The sequence below is a fragment of the Neoarius graeffei genome, chromosome 24 (genome assembly GCF_027579695.1).
Source record: "Neoarius graeffei isolate fNeoGra1 chromosome 24, fNeoGra1.pri, whole genome shotgun sequence".
In the NCBI taxonomy this organism is placed as follows: domain Eukaryota; kingdom Metazoa; phylum Chordata; class Actinopteri; order Siluriformes; family Ariidae; genus Neoarius; species Neoarius graeffei.
Window position 1 is genome coordinate 13,400,600 of NC_083592.1, and position 22,673 is coordinate 13,423,272.

A 22,673-nucleotide genomic window follows, 5' to 3' on the forward strand; every position below is an offset into this window, starting at 1 on the left:
AACTGCGGCTGGATAACCACAGATGATGGGGCCAATACTGTGGCGACCATCAGGCAGTTAAAATAGTCGTGGTTAAATTGTTTTGGTCACAACCTGAACATTTCCATAAACAACTCGCTTTAGCAGAAGCGGGCCAGCACTGATTGGGCAATCGGAGTTTGCCGAGCAATCAGCGCTGCTTTTTCCAACAGCTGGTTTTTAAAAAAAGGTGTGGGCTGATTACAATAATCTAATAAGTCTCAATTTACAAAATGTAAAACCCGTATACGCTTCAGAAACGAAGCTATTTAAAACAGACACCGTAGTCTATTACAGGGGTTCTCAACCTTTTCTACTTTAAGGCCCAACTATTCATACTTGTTACAAGTCGGGGCCCATTTAAAAAAAGAAAAAGATCCCCAATTATTTTGGCTCATCTATTCTATTAGAATCTAATAATCTATTGTAAAGTGTATTAATGGGATGCGACATCACTCCCTGTTACAGATGGGAGCCCAGGAATTAGGGCTGAACGATTTTAAGAAAAAATTGAATTGCGATTTTTCTGGCAGATATTGTGATTTCGATTTCAACCACGATTTTTTTTCTTTAAATCGAGTTTCAGTGCAAATTAATTAATACAATGAATTCCATAAAGCTAATGCAAGAATGAAAACTGAGGTCAACAGATTTCAAATGTAGGCCTGTTTATTAACATTGAGTGCCTGAGGAACAAGTTATAATATCTCATCTCATCTCATTATCTCTAGCCGCTTTATCCTTCTACAGGGTCGCAGGCAAGCTGGAGCCTATCCCAGCTGACTACGGGCGAAAGGCGGGGTACACCCTGGACAAGTCGCCAGGTCATCACAGGGCTGACACATAGACACAGACAACCATTCACACTCACATTCACACCTACGGTCAATTTAGAGTCACCAGTTAACCTAACCTGCATGTCTTTGGACTGTGGGGGAAACCGGAGCACCCGGAGGAAACCCACGCGGACACGGGGAGAACATGCAAACTCCACACAGAAAGGCCCTCGCCGGCCCCGGGGCTCGAACCCAGGACCTTCTTGCTGTGAGGCGACAGCGCTAACCACTACACCACCGTGCCGCCCGCAAGTTATAATAACTTAAAATAAAAATAAAAATGAGAGCCATCTTTCTTAAGTAAACTTTTGCTTTTTACTTTTCCCATCTACAACATAGACATAAAAAAAGGTTGATCAATGGCTCAGCAGCATCAAAATATTGCACTTTTGTAAAAGAATGTACATAAGCATTATAAATTATAATAAACAACAAAGTAGAGCAAAAAAGTCTTACCTTAAAAGTAGTGCAAGAATGGCTCAAGGGAGCTAGCTTATGAACATTAACAACATCAGCAGCAGTTACAGAAATTCAACCCCTGTACTCAGAAGCCTGTGCTTCTTTTTCACGCAAAGTGGCAAGAGGAAATGAAACGTAAATGGTAGTAAAAATAAAACAATAATAAAAAAAAAAAAAACGTACAAATGACCCTAAATAAACACAAGCAGTATTGGGAGACTTCAAAGTTTACCCATGAAAGGGTTAATTTTTCTAGTCTTCTCACAACTCGTCTTAAAATGCAGATGATCCACGAGTTACACATTTGTATATTGAAAACCTGTGTTCTTGAAGCATTTTGCAATAAATTTGTGTGAAATTAATGCAAAAATATTGAATATAAAGCTGCTAATGGCGATAGACAGCCTTTCTATGGCGTTTGTATTGTTAAAGTAGCCTTGCGCTAACAGTTTGTCAGCTAACGACAGCAAACTTGTCAGCGTTTCGTTTTTTCCCCTCCCAAACTGTATTTCAGTGTTCCGAAACAAAGTCAAGACCTACTTCAGGCAAACGAATTATGATTGTTACCGGTAAACTGACTTTAAGGGACAGAGAGGGCAGAGTAATATAGCAGAGACTAGAGGGACTCTGCGAAGATAATACGCACTCTTAATTACAAACATACACACTCGCACAAACACAGGTTCCTGTACTTACCAACTGCAAGATGCAGTCTGTGTCCGAAACACTGCAGGGATCAAATCCCGACTCCGCTTCAGCTCCCGCTTCAGCCATGTCTGAAACTGAATGACCAGCTACACTGATTGGAGTGGATAACATGTGACCTGTCCACGCGCAGCATGCAGCTTCTTGATTGGTAGCTGACACAGAGTGTTTTTACACCATGCTGGGGCAATACGCAGAGCATACATGTGTGAAATTATTGACGAAACAAAACATGGGTCAGTTTAGGAGCACTGAGAAAAACCGCGGCTTTGACGATCCCAAAATCGTGTTGTCTGAGATCGCGATTTTCGGTCAAAAACGATAGATCGTTCAGCCCTACCAGGAATTAAATACAGTGGTGCTTGAAAGTTTGTGAACCCTTTAGAATTTTCTCTATTTCAGTATAAATATGACCTAAAACATCATCAGATTTTCACACAAGTCCTCAAAGTAGATAAAGAGAACCCAGTTAAACAAATGAGACCAAAATATTACACTTGGTCATTTATTTATTGAGGAAAATGATCCAATATTACATATCTGTGAGTGGCAAAAGTATGTGAAACTTTGTTTTCAGTATCTGGTGTGACCCCCTTGTGCAGCAATAACTGCAACTAAACATTTGCGGTAACTGTTGATCAGTCCTGCACACCGGCTTGGAGGAATTTTGGCCCATTCCTCCGTACAGAACAGCGTCAACTCTGGGATGTTGGTGGGTTTCCTCACATGAACTGCTCGCTTCAGGTCCTTCCACAACATTTTGATTGGATTAAGGTCAGGACTTTGACTTGGCCATTCCAAAACATTAACTTTATTCTTCTTTAACCATTCTTTGGTAGAACAACTTGTGTGCTTAGGGTCATTGTCTTGCTGCATGACCCACCTTCTCTTGAGATTCAGTTCATGGACAGATGTCCTGACATTTTCCTTTAGAATTCGCTGGTATAATTCAGAATTCATTGTTCCATCAATGATGGCAAGCCGTCCTCTCCCAGATGCAGCAAAACAGGCCCAAACCATGATACTATCACCACCATGTTTCACAGATGGGATAAGGTTCTTATGCTGGAATGCAGTGTTTTCCTTTCTCCAAACATAATGCTCCTCATTTAAACCAAAAAATTCTATTTTGGTCTCATCCATCCACAAAACATTTTTCCAATAGCCTTCTGGCTTGTCCACGTGATCTTTAGCAAACTGCAGATGAGCAGCAATGTTCTTTTTGGAGAGCAGTGGCTTTCTTCTTGCAACCCTGCCATGCACACCATTGTTGTTCAGTGTTCTCCTGATGGTGGACTCATGAACACTAACATTAGCCAATGTGAGAGAGGCCTTCAGTTGCTTAGAAGTTACCCTAGGGTCCTTTGTGACCTCTCCGACTATTGCATGCCTTGCTCTTGGAGTGATCTTTGTTGGTCGACCACTCCTGGGGAGGGTAACAATGGTCTTGAATTTCCTCCATTTGTACACAATCTGTCTGACTGTGGATTGGTGGAGCCCAAACTCTTTAGAGATGGTTTTGTATCCTTTTCCAGCCTGATGAGCATCAACAACGCTTTTTCTGAGGTCCTCAGAAATCTCCTTTGTTCGTGCCATGATACACTTCCACAAACATGTGTTGTGAAGATTAGACTTTGATGGATCCCTGTTCTTTAAATAAAACAGAGTGCCCACTCACACCTGATTGTCATCCCATTGATTGAAAACACCTGACTCTAATTTCACCTTCAAATTAACTGCTAATCCTAGAGGTTCACATACTTTTGCCACTCACAGATATGTAATATTGGATCATTTTCCTCAATAAATAAATGACCAAGTGTAATATTTTTGTCTCATTTGTTTAACTGGGTTCTCTTTATCTACTTTTAGGACTTGTGTGAAAATCTGATGATGTTTTAGGTCATACTTATGGAGAAATATAGAAAATTCTAAAGGGTTCACAAACTTTCAAGCACCACTGTAAATGCAATCAAAACAAACTGTTTTTAATGATATTGTATTTAAAACCGTATGGATGTGCCAGAAGCCAAACCATGCATGCAGGTCATTCTCAGTCAGAAGGGATTAATGATCCAAAAGTGGAGTCTGGTCCATTAACACAAGAACTTATTTCCATGTTTGTGTTCAGCAAACCAAGAAGAAGTGGGTATAGAAGCCACTCAATGGGATTAGATCCTTACACGTTAACAAAAGAAGGATTTTTCCTACGAGTTGGAAAATGATCCATCCGTTGAGTTCCCGGAGATCTTAAACTACCTGGTGCTGCAGACATCGTTCTACACGGAGGCACAGAATAAAACCTGGAAGAGCATGGAGGAGTACAACTTTTTAATATGTGGCTGGGTTAAAGATCTGGGGATCAGGACACTACAAGATAAATCCTGTATCGTTTTTGCCCGGTAAGTAGCATTTCAGGGCTTTTTATACACGTCTTTGCAATGATTGCTAGGACGCTACAAGTTTTAGTATCAGGTGTAAACAAACCACATCCGCTCGATTCTCAACCCTTCCTGCTCTTCTCTTCCCTTCCAGGTCATCATTCACAAAAGGTCCACAGGAACCCCTTTAAAGACCTGGGTATTATGTGTATTATATACGTGTTAGTTTACAATATGGCGACCACGATCAAACAGTAAACAAAGACACGAGGACTTAAGCGTCTCCCGCACTTTAAAACATCACAAAATAACGGAAAATGGCGAGAAAAGCGATTTGCGAATCCAAACGAAATAAATCAGAGGAATTTACAAACTTTTCACGAAGTGATCAGTGCAAGCTCGGGCATTCTTCGACTCAGCTCCCTTCCATCGCAGCAAAAGGTCCAAGAGCCACCTTTCTGGTAAAATCCTTTGCTCTTTCATCCTTTAATCAGTTTCATCCAGTGGCGGCTGCTGGTTTTTAAAAACAGGGGAAGCCCATTTTATGCATTCATCGTAAAACCTGTAGGCCGGATATCAAAGCATAGAAAGGTGTGCCCCATTAGCACAGTGAACTAGACAACCCTACCTAGTGGCAGAAAGTATTTTTGCTTGTACATTTCATGTTATAGTCTGGCTTGCCAGGCTAGTGCCTCATATCCTTAATCAAAAATATCAAACATCCAAAAATCACTGGCTATTCAACAAAGAGCCTTGAACATCATACCCTGATATGCAACACAGAGTCTTTAACACAACACCCAGCTGTGCAACACATCCTTGAACATCTTCTGCAACACAGTCTGGAAATTCATAACCAGCTAGGCTATGCAACACACAGAACCTTGAATATTATACCCAGGTATAACCTATAACACAGAGCCCACCATTCTCTTAACATTACTGAACAATATACACACTTCAGATTCATGAACATTATATGATGCACACTATTTATACACAAATTCTGCCCTCCGCTCCTTTTCCAGAAAATGGTCTGTGACCCTGTCATACTAGCTGGTTGTGCTTTCCAGAGACTTCACCAGTTTCTGTTAGCAGCTAGCACTGCAGATCCCAATAAGGCTCAAGCTAGCCTACAACCAGATTGAACTACAAATGAAATAAACGAGTGAATTCACGAATGATCAAACTGATAGAATGGATGAAAGTTAACGGAGCACAACGAGTAATATTTACATTTATTTACAGAGTAATGTACAGAGACATCAATGAGAAGAAACGTTTATATGAAAAGAAAGTCGGACAGCACTTTGGCACACGACTACACTTTCTCGACATCCGCTGGGGACTGACTGATCATACTTCCGTGTTCCTCGCCGACGCCGAAGTACAGAGCCCGCCCTCCTCATGTCTTTCAAACACTACCTCCAATAATCCTTCATCAGCCCGGCTTCTTGTCCCTCCCACTGTCTCGTTTAGTCCCAGAGAAGCCTGGCTTCCCTGGAAGTGACGATTTTGTCGATTTTAACCAATAACAACTAGCCGAAATTGGCTGTTCAGAGCCGTCTCATAGACTGCAACGGATACCCGGCTGCCAGCCATAGAGCCCATTGAAATAAGAAAGGTTACAGCCAGTGTTGCCAGATTGGGCGGTTTTAAGTGCATTTTGGCGGGTTTTGAACATATTTTGGCTGGAAAACGTCAGCAGTATCTGGCAACGCTGGTTACAGCCTGGCAGCAAAGGTGATTCTCGTAGCGAACTGCAAGTTCGTCAGACATCACTCAAATAAGTTACAGGATAGTTATGAACGTAAATACAATCTTGGGCATATATTATGTTATGCAAGTTATTGTTTTAATGAGAATTCAACGTCGTAGATGCCGCAGTTTGGGGAGAGAATTTTAGGGGAAGCTCGGCTTCCCTTGTTGTCTCTGAGAAATCGCCCCTGGTTTCATGGTTTGATCGAGTCAAACAGAGCAAAACAACACAAGCGTGGGGCATTTTAACGACTAGGCAAGGCACCGCAGGGATGGTAACGCTTTGTGAACAGTGAGCTTCGCTGACCACCATTTCATATTTTGCATATCTAATGACACAGATGTGACATCGGATGCAACCCAGCAATCGTACCCTACTAAAATCTCCTTCAATTAAAAATAAAAAAATAAAAATTTGCGGCCCAATAGCTGACATTCTCCTGTGGTTAGATGGTTGAGAAACACTGGTCTATTTCACCAGTACAAACGTGCGAGCAGACACACAGATAAACATGAATGAATGACTTGCATAATGAAGTACTGATTTAACATTGTGAGATCACCACATGGGAGGCTATTTGTACCTTTTCATCAAAGAAGGAAATGTATGCATTGTAAATAGCCCATGTAGTAGTTTAGGTCAATGTGGGGTTCATTATGTAAGCTAGAAAGCATAACTATAGACCTCTTGCAGTCATGTGACCGAATCCCGGCTGGAATGTAAACAGCCGCCATCTTGTCGGTCAACAACACAGCTGAATACTGCTGCACTCGTGTACAAAATGGATCAATTTCAACCGACGGACTACACGGCTCATTTTTCTAATGAACAGATAACTAGATACATGTCTAAAATAAACAACCTACAGATTAGTTACCCTTATCGATTACCGGACGTAGTTTTCACGACCGTGTCAGTGGATATTGAACTGCCAGAGGTGGAATACCCAGATGTGTATAATTACCTCATTAACTTTCCCTCGCTGTTCAGTGGTGAAGCACTGCGTGCTTATAAATCTCTGGACAGTTATCTTTACAGAAATTCAGGATTTGTCAGCCTCCCTCAGATGTGGCATCTTGTAAACAAGAAAATAATCCTCATTGGACGGGTAAGTCACTTAAGTATTGAGTACTGATACCACATGGATATACTGGAATAAATACATGGCAAACCTGAGATGAAATGGTCACTGCACAGGCGCCAGGGATTGTTCTTTCCAGTCGGTACCCATGCCTTGTTGTTTGGATCGGCCCGGCTGATAGCAGCAATCCATTTTGCACGCCTATCAGGGTCCCGTGGCAGCCTATGAAACTTTCTTCCCGATTTCTGACCTCTCCTGTTGTGGCATTTATATGCCATACAACTCTCCGGCATTGTGGCACGGTAATATTTGCAGATTTGGGCGAAAAACAACGAAAGTCAGTGTCGGTAAATTGCGATGGCGGAAATATGGCGTTTGACCGACAAGATGGCGTCTGTTTACAATCTGGATCGGCTGTGACGTCACATGCAAGTGGACTATAGTTACTTAAGAGAGTTTTTAATAGCTTGCGGCTGATTTTTTTTTTTTTTTTCTGGCAGGACTGGGCAACGTGATGGGGCTCAAAACAACAAATGGTGCAGAGAGTCCTGGAGCAGGTTCAGACCATCAAGCAGGTGTTTACTCAGGACAAAAGTCATCGCCCATTCGAACAGCTTACATGGCAGGACATAAGTCCCCCTGGAAGACGTCAACAGGGGGTTGACGCCAGTAGCAGAGTTCACAGATATTCTATCTGGAGAAAACCATTTCCTCACTTCTATCCATGTTATCCGACCTGAACGGTGGTGTGCCGAAGGAGTCAGAACAGGATGCCGATGGAAGGCAAATACGCGCAAAGCAACACTGCTTGAAGCCACAAAAAAAAGAACTGGTAGCAGAGATCGAGTGTGTTGCTGCTGTTTCCGCAAGTCCAACAACTGGTTCTGAACAAATGAGAGAAGAGGAATCAGGTGCTGGCACTGAGCCTAAGAAAAAAAAAAAAGGTTAATTTGGACGCCTTCTTGGGAAAAGAGCAGCTACAGCAGCCACTGCTAATCAAAAAGCTGAAGCAGAGATGAAGATGTACCTACAGGAAATGACTAGTGATGGAGAAGACCAACTACTAACTTGGTGGAATGGTAACCAGGGATGGTTCGCACGTAAATGTTTGTGCTGCCAGTGCTTCATCTGAACTTGTGGGCAGTGTTGTTACTCCAACTCTACAGCCTCTTAAAACTTAAAGGTGAACCCGTTCATATTTCTGGGTAGAAACTGAGATTTTAATTTTTGTTGAGTTCCAGGGGGCAGGTAGTTTGTCGGTGGAGGAGTCATGATGCTGGCTCAATGTGGTAATGACGGTCAGCCATCAGCAAGGAAGATGGCATCGTCCATCAGCACAACCCTCATGAACTCGATGCTCCTTCAAGGACATAAACTGGCTACTCTTCACTGTTATCTCGTACTGAAAAGTTAAACCGGACACAAAGCCAAACTCTGCTCAGCTCCCCGCAAGTGAAGTGCTGACACCAATCAGTCCACAGTGAGGAAGAGGAAATGGCCCTGGCTCACCCCAAGCATCACGCTTTGTGAAAGATGAAGAAGTCAACAAAATTAGTCCCTTCCTTCCTCTATAAGCACCAACAGCACAAATAAGCACGCTGCAAACCAGAGTCGTAATGCTAACGGAACGTTAGCATTACGACTCTGGTTTGCAGCGTGCTTATTTGTGCTGCTGTCGGTGGAGGAGTCATGATGCTGGCTCAATGTGGTAATGACGGTCAGCCATCAGCAAGGAAGATGGCATTAAAGGTCCCATGGCATGGTGGTTTGTTGATGCTTTAAACGGGCTCGTGGAGGCTTCCGGATGTTATATCCGCAGCCTTTCTCGAAATGAACCCTCGGCATGTAAATATAGCCTCCTGGGAGAAAGCCCCATTTCAGCGCTTTTCCCAGTGCGTCGTTTTGCTAATGAGAAGCAGGAGGCGGGGAAGGGTGGAGGGTGGGGGCGGGCCATGGGGGGAGGGGGAGGGGCTTGACCAAGCTGCGCGCACACATACTCGCTGCTATCAGCGCCTGTAGCCACGCTGCTAAGACAAAACCCCGTTCTCCCTCGGACTCCTTTCGTAAACTCAACGTGACACAGAGAACAGAGAGTGAGAGTGTTCGGAGTGGTAGTTTACGAACGTATAATACCCTAGGCTTGAACACGCACTCCATAACCAAAGATGATAGAAGCAGCAACTACAGCAACATATCGCTTATCCAACAGAAGACATGCATTGCGGAGCAATAATCAAACATAAGCTTATAAGTTACAGTCAATTTCCAGACTAAACTCAGTTTAACAGAGCATGCTGCATGCTTTTTGGTTTTGTAGCACAGAGTACCTGGCTAACTGCAGGAAGCGGTTAGCTGCACAGCTAATGTAGCCATTGCTAGGCTAACGCACCGATTTTAAAACACGGCAAAATGACTTAACAGTTATACACTTACTTGTTCGGTGTTTGTTGCTGATGCGGCAGGGATGCTTGGTACGGACCCAGGCTTCAGTGACAGTTAATGTGCAAAACCTGCCCTGTACTGTCCCAAGTTGTGGAAACATTCATCAGGAAAATGCTTCCGACAAACATACACCGTCTTAGGTAGACTCGACGGCGTATTATTGGAGTAAATAAAATTAAGCCACTGCGTCTTCAGGGGCTCTCCCGTCGGCAGTAAAAACAGACTCTTTTCTGTGTTGTCACATCCATGTACAGCGCAATTTCCATGTTTCGCTCGCTTAGGTGATGCCATGTTGTTGTGTCCTCTGTGGTCTCCTCACTACAACTGGGCGGGGCAATCCATACAGTGGGTGGGAATCCAGAGGGGGGGCGTGGGGATCATCTCCCTTGCTGACGTAGTAAAGGGAAGAGCTTATCAACGCGCCGTTTTGACGCGCCATTCTCAAATGTTGGGCATAGTTTGGTTTACACATTATGAAATTTCTAGCCACTGGGGTGACTTAAGAAGGTCAGAGGAACTCATTTTAACGTTAAAAAACCTCAGAAAGTGAAAATTTCATGCCATGGGACCTTTAAGAAGATGGCAAGGAAGATGCTATACGTGACTGCAAGACATGTATCGCAACTTGCATCATGCTTGACTTCAAGGATGAAAAAGCCAGCCCATGCCAGTGGTTAATGATATACCATCTCTCCCACACACCCACACACCCCACAGGATGACTTTCAGTCTTTGGCGGAAATGTAAAATGGACGATGACTAGCCCAAGTGTGTCTCTGTGAAGCTTAAAGTCAAACAAAACCCAAAAATAAATGCCATTTGCCCATCATGGCAAGTGCCCTGCTGTGCCCCACCACACATTTAAATTAAAAATAAAATAATAATAAAAAAGGTTATATTTATATAGCGCCTTTCTCAAACTCAAGGTCGCTTTACATAGGTCAAAGAAAACACACACAAAAACAAAAGTTGCTAAAGGAGTAGTGAGTTTATGCAAATTCTATAACAAATTTTAAAAGTTATGATATTGCTAAAAAAAATAGGCTTACTGAGGCGCTGCCATTTTCACTGAACCGGATATCCACCCGTGTCGTAAAGCGGCTCACCAGAGCACCGGATCCCATAGCGACACAGGTGTTATCGACTCGGAAAGTTTGTCCTTTTTTTTTTGTAGTTTTGCTGTGCAGACATGGAAAATGTGCTTGAACAAAAAGGGATTCGAACCCATGTGTGTTTGAGCCAGAATATGAGCCGGAGGAGGAAGAAACAAATGGTGAAAGGGATTCCAGCGATGCCAGAAGCCTCAGTGGATTAAATGAACATGGAGGACATGCAAGTCAAGCTGTCGGAGAGAGGTGCAAGCGTACTAAAGGGGATGAAATACCATGCATTGTAAATCATGCAGATTTTTTTATGCCGTCTGTCTGCAGCCTGTTACTCTGTGCGTTGCATGTATACAGTTTATGATCCTCAAGAAACTGCCCAGCAGAGCACCAGCCGCTCTAATAAACAGGTTAGTAAGCCTAGATTGTGACTAGAGGAGCCTCAGCTTTTGCCAGATATTAGAGGCATAATAGTAGTAATAATTTATTTGATGTACCGTTCAAAACTCCAAACTGAGATGGGAATAGACTGGCTTACTGATACTGATATTAATAATGGACTTATATAGCGCCCTTTCCGTGAGTTCAATAGTGCTGCAATCATCCTTTCTTACAGCTGAATTATGAAGGACAGCTCAACATGGCCAAGTCAAAGCAGGGCTCGACATTAACTTTTAAACCCACTTTCCCCCTATTTTGCGAGCGCTACTTTTTTTTTTTGGAAAACCAAAGAACAGTTGTGAATTGCAACACAAAATGAAGACCACACACTGAGTTGAACTTTGGTTATTGGTTACTTTTTACTTGTAACGGACAATAACAATTTTATCCAACATAGTTTTTTCTACCTTAGTCGATTTATTTCCATTTCACATGCATGTAGCTGTTGTAAAGTTCAGTGTGTTTGTGTAGAACTCTCTCAGACTGTAGGCTCATTACTTGATAATGTAGAAATCATAAAATAGAAATCTATGACAAAGTTTGTATGAAGAAAACAATAGGGTGCCAAAAGTTTTGAACAGTGCTGTGTTTGAGAATAATTATACAGCGCTTTTTTTGTTACATCATCCACCTCTAGATTTAAAAAAAAAAAAAAAAAAAAAAAACACACTGTGCTGCCTCATGACAGGATAATGTTCGAGTTTAAAATTATTGTTTAGAATGTAGGTTGTGGTGTTTTATACAGACCTGGCAACCTGTAACTGAATCCGTGCAGCCAGTCTGTCATGACGCAGTGCAGGGTTTTTTTTGTTTTGTTTTTTTAACCTAGAGGTGGAGGATTATAACAAAAAAAAAAAGATATCTAAATACTTTGCACAGGACTATGTTCCTCTGATAACAGAAACAAAGCTCCAGCTCTCTGCTCTTAAGCTGTTCTTTCAGGATTTATCACACGTCACCCCTCGTTGAGTTTTTTATGCCCGAGTTGTTTGAAACCAATCTGAGTTTTCTGTGTCGAATAAGGAAGCGGCTTCACCTGGACTTCCAGGCTTCACCTGGAAGAAAATCAAAAACTTTCCTGAAGGAGCCGACTCGAATGCGCGCAGAAAAAAAATAAAACGAGATTCTTAAGCAAACTCTTCCATCCTCACTTCCGACTTTGTTTGTAAAATACATTTTAAATACAATCATGAATTTCTCTGGAGTTTTCAGGCTGAGCTCCTCTCTTTGTATTCTTTAACCGCTCACTTCCTCGTTGTTTTTGAAGCATTTGCTTCTATTTGTTAACATTTTTCTTGATAGCGGGGAGACGGTAATGCTTTTCAGCTATTTCTCTGTTTGAACAAGCAAAAACAGCGCAAAAATTAACCATATTGAAGACGGATTAAGCCTTGCTTGCATGAAAGACTGTGTCTGTCTGACCCCAGCTGTAATTATGACGTGATGCGTGACGTCATGCGCAAGGGGTCAATAAACAGTATACGTCCCATACTACAACAGCGGGGGTTTATAAAATAACTTGCAAAGCAGTAAATGAAACCGAGACTAGGGATGTTAACCGATGCCCGTTTGACCAGTGGTTGACCGAATCATCGTCAACCGGTTAAATTTTTTTTGGTTGTCGGTTAAAAAAAAAAATCAATCGTTTTGAAGCTGCCGATTTTGGAGCGGAGGACTTGGAATTCTGTGTTGTAGACGCTTGGGGCGTGCCATGCGGTATAAGGACGACAGCTGACGAATCAGAAACACCCATTCAGTCATGTCCCGCCCTCCCGCCCCAGTTAAAGACAGCTAACAAATCAGAAACACCCATTCAGTCATGTCCCGCCCTCCCGCCCCAGTTAAAGACAGCTAACAAATCAGAAACACCCATTCAGTCATGTCCCGCCCCAGTTGAACACAGCTGCCACTCGGCAAAAGAATAAAAGTGTAGACAGGCTTTTTAGCTTACAAATTACTATTCTGTTTTTTTTTTAATTATTATTAGAAGGCACATGGAGTTTAGTCCTGCCTTGGCCAGTGCATTCTGAAAGTATGTTTCGGTCTGTAGCCAACAATGCATGTTATTGCAGATCACATCTCTCCACACAAACTAAAGGCGCAGATGCCGACTTTTTCACAGCTGAATCGTGCAGATCCGATTGCTTTCCTTTGAGCATACAGAATTTACTCTGATGAAATTATTCAGACACTCCAACGCCCCCCCTAAAAAAATAAAAATAAAAAAAATAAATCGGACCTGCACGATTCAGCCGTGAAAAGGCGGCATCCACTAAAAGGCGCGCCGTTTGCATCCCTGTTTAAACTCATAGGTTAACCGACTTTAACCGGCTAATGAGGCTCGGTGGTCAGTCAAGATTTTTTTTTAGTTTTCGCCATCCCTAACCGAGACTAAGACAACAGCCAAGACATAATGGCGGATACGTAGTGAGGGACGCTTATAGGAACTGAAATAAAAGATCAAAAAGCCTAATTTTTGTGGTGCTAGTTGAGCCTGGGCCTGCCCATCCTAAGTGTGACGCAACACGGGGGCCTGTTGCGAGCTTAGTCTGGCAAGGCAAGCTATCTCTAGCTCTTCCAAGCTCCCGAAAAATCGGGAGCCAATCAACTTTGAGCATCTCCAACGGCCCTGGGTAGAGGCATGTTCAAGGCAGTGACGTAGTAGAACTGCGACTGGAAGCCATATGGCCCTTTTCCACTACCCTTTTTCAGCTCGCTTCAGCTCGCTTCAGCCCGACACGGCTCGCGTTTCGACTACCAAAAACCAGAACGACTCAGCTCGTTTCAGCCCTGCTTAGCCCCTAAAACTCGCACCGTTTTGGAGTGGGGCTGAAGCGAGCCAAGCCGTGCCGAGTGAGGCTGGGGGCGTGAGCAGACACTCCCCTGTGCACTGATTGGTGAGGAGGAGTGTCCTCACATGCCCACACACGCCCCGCGAGCGCGCTGGGATCTGTAAACACCGTAAACCCGGAAGGAGAAGAATTACGAATTACGAGAATTTCTGAAGCCTTATGCGCCTCGCCTCATCTATACGCTCTTGCCAGTATCTGTCTGCATTGTCGGTGACAACAAGCCACAGCACCAAGACCAGCAACACTAACGACTCCATGTCCTCCATGTTTATTGTTTACTATTCGGGTCGTGAGACTACCGCTTAAAAGCTCACTGATGTCACTGTTTGCGCTGCTTAACGACATCACCTGACGTCCACCCACTTTCGCTAACTCCACCCAATGTGTCCACCCACTTCCAGCCAGCACGGTTCAGCGCGGTTGTAGTCGAAATGCAACTCCAACAGCCCCGCTCAGCCCGACTCAGCACGGCACGGCTCAGCCCGACTCAGCCGCGTTTGTAGTGGAAAAGCGGCAATAGATTGTTTACAGAATCTATGCCGGAAGCGCTTCATTCACTAGAAACATTACGAACATGGAGCAGCGGCAAGCCTTTGACACAGCGGTAGATGCTGTATTGAAAGCATTCAACGGGAAGTTCTCATTGAAAACGGAGCAAAGAGCAGCCCTGGAGGTATTTATCTTCTTCCTGTTACTCAAGCAGTTTCCGTCGCGTCACATACGTCAGAGGAAAGAGTGATGTGATTGGTTTAAGCTTCGTCACAGCCTTTTCTGGCTTCGACCAGTAGCAAACAGGCATTTCAGGGAGGCGGGTCAACCACGCCTTTGGGAAACGGTTGGGCTTAATATATCTTTGCCAGACCAAATGCTCGCAGAGCTTTGAAGTCGCGTTAGCCAGACTAGTGCTAGTTCCTAATATATGCTCATTCTAACTTGCCCGGTCAGGTGTGTCAGGGGCATATCCCACTTACCCGAATGCATGTTTCACTTACCCCGGGCAATCCTTAACGTCGAGCCCTGCAAAGGCATCGCTGGCAGCCACCATACTACCTGTGGGCAATGTAGAGCCGCCAGTTAAGTTAACTGCATGTCTTTGGACTGTGGGGGAAACTGGAGCGCCCAGAGGAAACCCACGCAGACACGGGGAGAACATGCAAACTCCGCACAGAAAGGCCCTCGTTGGCCGCTGGGCTCGAACCCAGAACCTTCCTGCTGTGAAACTACAGCGCCAACCACTACACCACCAACCCGAGGAGTGGGCTTGCCACGTGATGAAACTATTGACCGGATCGTTTCTAAATGTCCAATACTAACACCAATGGAATATGAAACAAGACATGATAAAATCGGTCAGTATTTGCACTCAAAAACCTGCCAACATTTTGGAGCATCATATGAACAGGAGTGGTATAAACAAACAACCAGTCACCCAAACAGAACTCTCAAAGCCAACAGACCTGACATTATCATGAACAAGTTCAAGGATAGAACCGTACTGATATGGCAGTGCCTTCTGATAACGTTGGTGTGAAAGAGCTTGAAAAGATTTCTAAATACAAAAGATCTCCAAGTAGAAATTGAAAAATAAAAAAAACGTGGCAGTTGTACCAGTCATCGTTAGAGCACTCGGTCTAGTAAAGAAAGGAACAGAAAAACATCTTCAAAAAAAAAAATGAGTGATTCCACGCTTATGGGTACTGAAATGGGGACATGAACTTATTCACCTAAAACCATTTCTTTTTTTACCATCAGGTCACAAAACATGTAATCTTTAATGAATGATATGTTAAAAGATAACTTTAATTTTCTGAGATGTAATAAAAACATATTTATATGCCAAAGTCAAGCCTACGAGTTCCAAAATGATGTCTGTTCCATTACTTCTGTTACGATTGTCCATCTCGCGTCTGTTACAAATTAATTACAATCTAGCTATATACCATGTTAATCTTATTGAAAGAATGTGTATGTTTATTCTCCTACACGTTTATTAATTATATTTGCTAAAACATCACCTTCCTATGTTTCAAAAAGTAATTCTACATTGTTAAAATTGAGAATATATATGTCCACAACACTTCTGTTACGTTCTGACTTTGGCATATAAATATGTTTTTATTACATCTCAGAAAATTAAAGTTATCTTTTAACATATCATTCATTAAAGATTACATGTTTTGTGACCTGATGGTAAAAAAAGAAATGGTTTTAAGTGAATTTTTAAAAATAAGTTCATGTCCCCATTTCAGTACCCATAAGCGTGGAATCACTCATATATATATATACATACACACACACACCAGCCAACCAAAACCTTAATGACATCTAAAAGATAGTGTTGAACAGAACTGCACACACATTAAGAAGGGAAGGAAAAATAAATAAATGCAATAACCTCGACCAATTTTTGGGTTTTGTTTGGCTTTAATGGAAAACCTGTCCCTGGAGTGAGAGTTTTACAGGCTAGTTAAGCTTTATTTAGCTTCAGCTATTACGGTAATACTCCTGCAACTTTCAGCTCGTGTTAATTCTTAGCCACACTTTATTTCTGTTTCCGTAAGTGGCAGCTTCTAAAAGTCCAGTTAAGAGACGTCGATAAAAATATGAGTGCTTTTGAAAATGTAAAAAAAAAAACAAAAAAAAAAAAAACATCTCATTTGCAATCCTTCTTCATCTCAAAACAATTTAGTGCCAAAGAAAAATCCCCTAAAAGATGGACAAACTCGAACCACTCGTACGCTTGTGGTACACAAAAGTTGACCTTGAATGCAAAATGACTGCCAAAGAAATAAAAAAGTGAACACCCTTCCTCTGACAATCACAGCAACCCCCTCCCCCCGGGTGATGGAAAGAGGTCAAGATATATTCCGAATATCAGGAAAAGTGAACAGAAAGGGAAGGATTTGTCCTTTTCCCATCAAAGTCGCAAAGTGCAAGCAATGACAGCTATTTCCTGTTGGATGAAAAGACGAGCCACCTGGGTGTAGCGAGTTCAGATGGATTGGTGAGACGGGGGCGTTGGTTTCTGGCACATGACGACAAACAGTGCCAAGTTCCAACATGCGAGTCACACAAAACCAACCCGGGGAGGTGGGGACGGGACTGTTAAAAGGCTTATTGTTTCTCTAATCAGATTACAGCAGGGTCAGTGTTATTCCCACACAAATATAAAAAGAAAATTAATAAAAACGCCAACGTGCAAGCATAAACCCGGAGCTTGTCATCCATTTTGCTTTGTTCTAGTCACATTCATTTTCTTACCGCAGTGCCTACATAGCAATTTATCCCAGTTTTTATCATGTTACACATTTCACAAAAGCTTTTTAGTGACAGGAAAGTCTTCAGGATCGAGGAAGAGGAAGCTACGCTTTACAAGTTTGTCTGTAACAAGCTGCGTTTTTGTTTTTTCATCTCATTAAAAAGAGACACTGGAGAAGGAATGACTGTTTACAGCTGCTATAATGTAATGCCGCTTTTCCACTACCAACGCGGCTGAGTCGGGCTGAGCCGTGCCGTGCTGAGTTGGGCTGAGTCGAGCTGAGCGGGGCTGTTGGAGTTGCATTTCGACTACGACCGCGCTGAACCGTGCTGGCTGGAAGTGGGTGGACACATTGGGTGGAGTTACCGAAAGTGGGTGGACATCACGTGATGTTGTTAGGCGGCGCAAACGGTGACATCAGTGATCTTTTAAGCGGTAGTCTCACGACCCGGATAGTAAACAATAAACATGGAGTCGTTAGTGCTGCTGGTCTTGGTGCTGTGGCTTGTTGTCACCGACAACGCCAACAGATACTGGCAAGAGCGTATAGATGAGGTGAGGCGCATAAGGCTTCAGAAATTCTCGTAATTCTTCTTCTTCCGGGTTTACGGTGTTTACAGATCCCAGCGTGCTCGCGGGGCGTGTGTGGGCATGTGAGGACACTCCTCCTCACCAATCAGTGCACAGGGGAGTGTCTCCTCACGCCCCTAGCCCCACTCAGCTCGGTTTGGCTCGCTTCAGCCCCACTCCAAAACCGTGCGAGTTTTGGGTGCCGAGCAGGGCTGAAGCGAGCTGAGTCGTGCTGCCCTGAGGTAGTCGAAACGCGAGCCGTGTCAGGCTGAAGTGAGCTGAAGTAGGGTAGTGGAAAAGGGCCATATGTGATTCTGAACCAAGTTCTCCAACTCCGTGCCTTAACAGTCTACCGCATCACAGTAGGCCTGCGGGCCGGGTTCAGCTCGATTAGGAGTGTGGTCAAAATGTCCATGTAGGCGTCTTTTACTATTGTGCTTGCTGATGAAATATAATACGTGTATCAGAATGAAGAACTGCAGGCACATCATCTTGTTACCCTCTGAATGTGAAGACTTGACGTTTCTACGCTGGGCTTCCTGAAAGTCAATTGAAAACAGCTCCAGTAATAACAACCACAACCACAGTGGTCTTTTTTTTTTTTTTTAATGTCACATTAAGACTCTGATCTAAGTTCTCTGACCAGAAAGCTGCCTGATGTCAGAGTATTCATGACTCACACACACACACCCCCAGCATGCGCGGAGGTATCAGGAAGTGCGTGTGGTGCCAACTGTAGAGAGGAGGGAACTCGGCCTACGCATTATGCAAGTTTGCACATTATGGTGCCAGATGTTTCATTTTGTGTGAGGGGGGCACTGGTGAGGGTTCAATGCCTTGTCTTGAAAAGCGCCGTCATGTCAGGAATGCTGAGATCAATGGGGGGGGGCGGCATGTGTGTGTGAGAGAGAGAGAGAGAGAGAGAGAGAGAGAGCGTGCTCATGTGAGTGAGGGAACGTGAGCGAGAATATATGAGAGAACACACACATTCATATACGAGAGCGAGAGCATGAGTGCAAGAGAGAGCAAATATTTATAGAGAAAGAGTGAGAGCCCGCGCAAGTGCATGTGAGTGAATGAGAGAGCGCATATGAGAGAGAAACATAGAGGGGCGAGTGCATGCGAGTGAGTGAGAGCGCAAGTAAGAGAGAGAGCTTATGGGGGGGAGAAAGGAAAAAAAAAAAAGCGTGCGTGTTGTGGTGGGGTGTGTGTTAGCAGTTTGGAGCTCAATGGGTGCAAGTGTGTGAGAGACTTCCTAATGCCACTCCACACTACCGGTGTGTGTGTGTGTTGCCCTTTCAGCTTGTCCTGACTGCTAGGGCATTAGAGGCTGTGTGTTTTGTTCAGACTTCTTACACCAAAAAAACAACACAAGTCAGCTGATTTTTCAGCACACATCCTGTACCCACGCCTGCCTAAACTTCCAGCAGTGCTTTCCTGTACAAATACAGATAGAGGAAACATGGTAAAGGTTACTGGACCCGTTTTCTTCCATGTTTTTTTTCCAAAAGAGGATTCCAGGATGGAGTTCAGTTTACTGCTGCAGAGAAACCAAGACCTGTTAGCCGCTCAGTGCAGTGCAGATGTGGCCAATACCTCAATTGGTTCCACACTGGAGGTCTTGACGTGTCCCTGTACTTTAAGTAGAGCTCAATATGGCTGGCATTATCTCTCCAATACACTGTGCATGAAATGTAGTTTGTTTGAACAAAAAGTTAATTAAAAAAAAAAAACCACACCACATTGTTCCATTTTGTATTAAATAAAATGACAGATGATGGAACGGCTGTCAGGGAGCCGTGTAAAGTGCATTCGGAGATTTATGCGAGATTCACGTGTCAGGTGGCTGACGTGTCATTTTATTCAAGGGAAACAAGATTACTGCTGTTTTTGTGGATTTTGGAGCAGTGTGCTTCTGGTCTGGTGAAATGACGCCCTAACCTGGAACGATTCGCAGCGAGAGCGGAGTCAGGACCGAATCGAATGAAGCGCCTGGTAATGGAACAATGAGACACTGTCCATGTCCAGCTTCGCCCACAGCTATCAAACAAAACAGTTTCATTTCCTCTGCCAGTGTTTTCAGCAGATTAATAACAGCTACGTCACTATAATAACACTCAAGACATCAGAGGAAGCCTTTTGCCTAGAAGACAAAGACCTCTTATAAGACCATGACATCTCGTGTCGGCGCTCTGTGTCTTTGATATGATCGTGTAATGGGGGGGGGGGGGGGGGGGATCTGGAGATATCAAGAAGCAAAACACATCAAATCTGATCTAGCCAGGCGTTTCGGCCCAGTATCAGACCTGTATTCAACATCTTTAGCATTAAATCATTAACGTTACGATTGTTAGCTCTTTATAACTGAACCCTTTTAACGCCTTAAACTCCCAGGACCTTTGGGAAACTCCACACTTCCAGGCTTTCGTCTAAACGGGGGAACAGGGGCGCTGCGCCCTCTTACTCTCGGCGTGCGCCCCCTTACCGACTCCGTGAAAACATCCCAGCAACACTACGTGACAATGTGTCTGATCATCAAATACGTTATAATTGCTCCAAAAATATTCCAATCATAGTAGATACACCGCCAGACGGTGCAAAAACAATCCGAATTGGCGTTTTCCAGACTGAGGCGCCATGTTTAGTTGTTTACTTGTCGCGGCTGCTCTCGCGAGATTTGACATGGGTTACATACAAGGTCAGCTGACTTGTAGCGCGAGATTTCGAGACTGAATGACCTTTCACCCACCGGCACGGGAGCTTTTGACAGAAGTAGTTCGCGAGTTGTTTTTGTTGACACTTGGGCATTTAAAGATGTCGTCCCGCGGCACGAAACGGAAGAAAGCCAAAGACTGTCCGGTAGGGCTGTGCGATGTCCCCTTAATTGGCATCGACGATGTTTACAGTGCAAACATCGTGATGGACGATCATATCGTGGGTGGGGGGTGGGGGGATTTTAATACCACATTATTAAATATATTATTATTATTAAAAGTATTAGATACTCATCCGAGGCTTTGGCACGTAAAGAAAAAAAAGCACTAGGTGATGTGGAATATTTGGCCTTGATAACGGATATGTGGTCCAGCTGCAACATGATGCCCTACATGTCAGCTACCGTATATTATGTGGACCAAGAGTGGGCAATGCAGTCCAAATGCCTGCAGACGAGTTTCATGCCAGAGACACATTCAGCGGACAATTTAGAAGACGCATTGCGCGAGACACTTGCCGAATGGAAAATAGAGGAGAAAAAGATCGCCTGCATAACAACGGGGCGAATATTGTCGCAGCCATCAGGCAATTGAAATGGCCGTGGTTAAGTTGTTTTGGGCACAATTTGAACCTGGCCATAACCAACTCGCTTGCGCAACAGAGGGCCAGTACAGACCGAGCGTTTGGAGTTTGCCGAGCAGTCAACACTGCGTTTGCGCACAGCTGGCTTCAGAGAAATGAGCTGCGCAAAGCGCAGGTGGAAATGAACCTCCCCGAGCACTCACTGATCACGGCAAGATATTAATCTGCTCTAACAATGAAAGACTAGTATTCAAACTATGAGAAGAAACTACACTTAAGCTATTACTCATTGTTTATTTACACCATATCAATTGAAGATGCGTTTCGGCCTTTAGTGCGCACTTGAACGCGCTAATTTTTCCAATTTATTAGTGTTTGAATTATTGCACCAGCTTTTAAAATCATGATTTAATTTTTTTTTTTTTACTGTCTTTACATTTGTCAGAATCACCTTCATTCTTCCATTTGGTTTGACATTATGGCTTAGAGTGGACCATTCTGTGTCTGAAAGTGGGCCTATTTACCAGATTAAAGTTATTTGACTTCTGCCGAAGTCTGCGCTTCACTGCCGTTTGATAAGGTGCAATATTTCCCGACTGAAGTCGTTAATAGTGGCTATTTGTTTGAACAACATGACAAATTTTACATTAAAAGTATAGTGTAGGCTAAAAAATGAAGTCAAAATTTATTATTAGTAGCATACTGTATTTGTGTAACCACATGTTATGTTCACTAGCACGTCCCTGCACCATAGCCTACGTGAACAAGCGGTAATAGGATATTACTTTATAATGATTTATATAATTATGTATTTATATATAATTATATGTTATATAATATATTTATATATTAAACAAAACTAACAAACTAAACTAACAAAAAACTAACTTTTTAGGTTAAATAGGCCCAGATGATACCGTATATGCATGATTATGACAGGAGGGGGCGCGGTATCACGATGGTGGTTCTCCATCGTGATGGATGACTACCATCGTCGATGGACGATGGCATCGTCTATCGGCACAGCCCTACTGTCCGGGGCAGAAGAAGATTAGGCCAAATAAAAAAAATTTTTAAAAAAGGGTGTTTCCGGTAACCCGACCGATCGAGAATTTCCGTGTCGAAATTGCCGACCGTAAAGTTTTTATTACAAATTTCCCTCGATATTTTAGTGTAAGCGGCGTTAGTTTGTCATAATTTTTTGTTTCAACGCATTCAAGTTGTGAAAGAAACGGTAAAAAGTAAAATGTTTCGCCACTTCTATCAGCCCTCCTCCATAAACTGAGCCGAGCCGCCATTTTGAATCCTCATTCAAGGCTGTAATGCAAATTGCTTCCTTTTCAGTATACAAGTGTACTTCCATGGCAGGGAAAAACACTACATCTTGCCGCCTATGTAGTCCCCTATTTATACAAACAGGAGTCATTCAGGATTCAGCCATGTCTTTGCTCCGTGTTTTTGCTCGACCCA

The 22,673-nt window shown here is 43.4% G+C and overlaps 1 protein-coding gene across 1 annotated transcript in view; it reads right to left on the bottom strand.

Moving 5' to 3' along the window:
- Nucleotides 1-22,673, bottom strand: part of cemip2 (cell migration inducing hyaluronidase 2) — a 103,119-nt gene that overhangs the window by 63,294 nt on the left and 17,152 nt on the right. The window lies entirely within an intron of this gene.